Source organism: Callospermophilus lateralis, unplaced genomic scaffold, assembly GCF_048772815.1.
Source record: "Callospermophilus lateralis isolate mCalLat2 unplaced genomic scaffold, mCalLat2.hap1 Scaffold_137, whole genome shotgun sequence".
Taxonomy (NCBI): domain Eukaryota; kingdom Metazoa; phylum Chordata; class Mammalia; order Rodentia; family Sciuridae; genus Callospermophilus; species Callospermophilus lateralis.
The window spans coordinates 1,982,556-1,986,650 of record NW_027512527.1 but is presented as its reverse complement, the minus strand read 5'-3'; the positions used below and the strand labels follow the sequence as shown (position 1 = coordinate 1,986,650).

Here is a 4,095-nt window from a genome sequence, read left to right as displayed (position 1 = left end):
ATAGTAAACTTGGCTAAAAGGAATATATAAGCCTCTGCCTGAATGCTATGATGCCTTGAAATTTCCTCCACCAGATTAATTAGCCTCTTACATCTAAACTAAGCCTCACAGAAATTCTCAGGACTTAGGTAGAATGTAGACAAATCCTTTGTCAGAGTGTAATACAATATAAACCCCCAAATCATGCCTTCAGTGACCTTATTTCTCCAGTTACCACCCAGTGAATCTTTATCAGTGGATTAATCTACCAATTAATTTAAAGTTTTCATAATCTAATCAATTCACCTCTGAAAATTCTTGGATTGTCTCATACATGAGCTTTTGGATGAAACCTTATTCGCAAACCATAATGATATGGAACTATTTGTATCAATGCTAGTTCCGTTGATTATTCATTGAAAGACGTTGAGTTCTCCAAGTTAAAAAAAAAAATAACTCACCTATTTGTGCTTGCAATTTTTTTCAGTATTTCCTTACATAGTTTGATGCCTTGCTTTTACACGAATAATTATAAATAGATTAGTATTAGTGTGGTACATACATACACACACACACACACACACACACATCTATTTAAAATGAACTCTCAAATAACACTATATAACTTCAGGGTTAGCACTGTTACATTGTAACAGAGAATTCCCAGTTTCTTTCTCATATAACATAACATTTCTGTCATTCATTTTGCCTACCCTTGTATACCCTTGTATTATTATTGCCCAATACAATCCAATTAATATTTTTCTATTTGATTAGATAGTAATGAGGATTTTATTTTACCTTCATTCTTTAATGTTTCTCCTTTCTTTATGTAGATCCAACTTTCTTACTTATTAATTTTCCTTTTATCAGAAAATCGCCTTTAATTTTTTTTGTAAGTTTGAGCTATTCACAAATTTCCTCCATTTATATTTCAGTGGGTCTTTATTTGTTCTTAACTTTTTTCTCCTTTTTTTTTTTTTAGCTTCACAGAGAACACTTATTTTAAAGCCCCACAGTGCTTTATTTTTCTTCTTGACTTCCTGTTCTGTAACTTCCTTGACCCTTTTTGCCCAGATGCCAAAGTGGTGGGCATTGGCTGGAGCCATGAGGAGACTGACAAATGCCTAGACTCTGACTTTCTCCTTCTGTACGTGTTCCGGATAGGCATTACTGGGCCTGTCAGCTGGGTGGCCAGTTGGAGTTCTTCAGCAGAATTGTCTCCCTTCTGGGAGTGAAGGGCTTTCTGGGGAAGAGAATGAGCTTGGAGCAGTACTCTTTCAGCCTTTACAGGTTGACCTGAATGTGAAAGGGTGCTTTTGTTCTGCCTCTGGGGTCCACAAAGATGCTGATTGTCTAGGCCATCTTCTTGTGGATGTCTGCTATCTTCAAATCCTCCCCCTACAATCTCAGACTTTGGTGTGATACCACACCACACTATGGGCCCAATGGGTCCAGACTCAGGGCACAATGTGGTGCACTTTTGTTTGCCGGACCTTGTTCCTGCCGATCTTCCCCCCTGGCTGATTGAACCATGGGGCTAGGCCATGCACTGCTGGAAGTCAGGGTGGAAGTGGGGCTTTAGAATCGGCTGGATGCCATGGCTGCCTTCAGCCTTCATTCATAATGATTGTTTGGTTTTTTTATAACACTTTAGATATTTAACTTCTCCTTCTTGATTGTATAGTTTTTGACAAGTTTGATAAAAGTCTCAATCTGGTTCATATTTAAAGTTTTGTTCCACTTCTCTGGCTTTGAACATTTTTTCCTATGATTTTCTGCAGTTTGAATATGATTTACCTATGTGAAGATTGTTGTATGTAGTACTTTTCAGATCTTCATGAATTTGTGGTTTGGTGTCTGTCATTAATGTTAGAAAACTCTTCCATCGTTATTGCTTTAAAATTTCTGTTCCTTTTCATCATGATTTAACTTCTCGAATTCCCATTGTGCATATTACACTTTTGCCATTGTCACAAAGATCTTGGAAATTCTTTATTTTTTTACAATATTTTCCCTCTTTGCATTTTAGATTGAAATGTTTTTCTTCACTTTTTTCAGGGTTTTTGAACCTTTCCTTGACTGTGTCCAATTTACATATGAACTAATAAAAAAAAGTCATTGTTTTCCTGTACTATTTTGATTTCCAGCAATTTTTTCAGTCTTTATTAGATTATCCACCTTTCTGCTTGCATTACCTCTCTATTATTTCATCTTGCCCAATATTTTCAAGTAGACATTTGCAATAGTAACCATAGTTATTTTAAATTTCTTGTCTCATAATTCCTACATCTCTATCTTATTTGGTTCTGATTTTCATGCTGGCTTTGGGTCTCTCCAAATCATGATTTTTCTTGTCATTAAGCATTCTTGTCAGTTTTCTTTGAGAGTCATACATAATATATAAGGCTCTGAAATGAGGTACAGGGGTTGCCCCATTGTCCATGATTTCACTTTATATAGTTTTATTTACTGGTGGTCCAGTATGGTCTGAAAATTCTAAGTGGAAAAGTATATATAATTTCTAAAATTTGAATTGTTCACTATTCAGAGTAGTTTGATAAAATCTCATGTAATTCTTCTCTGCTCTAACTAAGATGTAAATTATTCCTATGGTAAGCATATCTATACCATATATGCTTCATACTCAATACCATAAAGGTTTGATGATCCAGAGTACTGAAAGCCCATGGAGCTCCTTCTCATGTATTTCCAGGTCATTAGTAGCCTAATGCTGCCTCACTATGTCTATATCATTCACTCATAGCATCTTATAACATATACCTGGCATCATCTCACATCATCGAAGAAGAAGAAGAAGAAGAAGAAAAGAATAATAATAATGATGATGATGAGTACAGTACATTAAGATATTTTCAGATAAACTACCTTAATTTTTATGTATAGTTTTATATTTAAGTATAGTTTTGAGGTATAATTTTAGTTGTTCTATTTTATTATTATTTACTGTTAAGCTTTTACTGTGCTTAATTTATAAACGAAAGTTTACCATAGGTATATATGTAGAACAAAAACATGGTATACATATATACGATTTGGTGCTTCTTGTGGTTTCTCTCATCCACTATAGATCTTGAGAGTATCTCTGTGGGTAAGGGAGGATGACTATATAAGCTATTGTTTTGAGATTTAATGTTTATCTAGCTAGCGGTTAGGTTATACTTGCTGTTTCCATTAAATGTATATGTGAGAGGATAAAATTTCCTCTAGTGTCTTTGTATTGCCTCTATTTTTTCGGGTGTCACTAGAAATCACCTCATAGATGAAATCCAACTCTTGCAGTTCTTCCATGTGTAATCCACTAGTATTATACAGCAGCCTTATTCATGTTGTATGGAAGAGAAGATGCATCTGGAATCTTTTGAGTCTCAGTATTTTAGTAGCCCTGAGCTTCTGAGCTGTGCCACTCACTGGTGCTTCTTAGCTTTACTGTCTCTCTTAGGTGAGACAGGATGGATATAGAGGGCTAGAGTTAGATAATTTCCCTTTCCTCAAGTTGAATAAAGCTTTGGTGAAGTCGTTCACCTTGTAGGATAGTTCTTTTATGTGTAGAATACTCTTGGCTTATTTCAAAATGTTACTTTTCCCTTCCCTCTGTCAAAAACATGAATTCACTTTTAAGAACTTGGAAGGCCTTCAAGAGATAAAGTCCATAAAATCTTAGGGTCCTCCTCAGACTGAGCCCCCAGGAGTTAATAATTCTCAAGTCAGTCAACACTCAGCTTAATAAATATTTTTAAGGGGAGAATGTAAGGAAAATCTATTTACATAGAATATGTTTAAAGTGGAATATGTTTCAAATGAAAAACAAGAATAAGAAATGTAAAAATTTATAAAAAATGAAATTTTCACATGAGATTACCTCCAGCCACAGAGCTGACTGTGTCCTGTCAACAGGAGTCACTCTTTATTCTAGGGACTTATCATACCAAAGGTAAATCTGGAAAACAATAAAAACTATGAGCAGGAAAGAGTTTGCTCCTCTGGAAAGCAGCTATCCTTTCAAGGAAATGGCTTATGCAACCAGCAACTTCTTTCAAGACCAGTTTTAAGGGTTTTGCTTTACTGTGCAGTAAACCAAAACTACTTCAATAC

At 35.1% G+C, this 4,095-nt stretch overlaps 1 pseudogene; it reads right to left on the bottom strand.

Moving 5' to 3' along the window:
* Positions 1-848: 848 nt before the first annotated feature.
* LOC143389239 (large ribosomal subunit protein eL13 pseudogene) lies at positions 849-1,600 on the bottom strand (annotated as a pseudogene).
* Between the last annotated feature and the right edge of the window lie 2,495 nt (positions 1,601-4,095).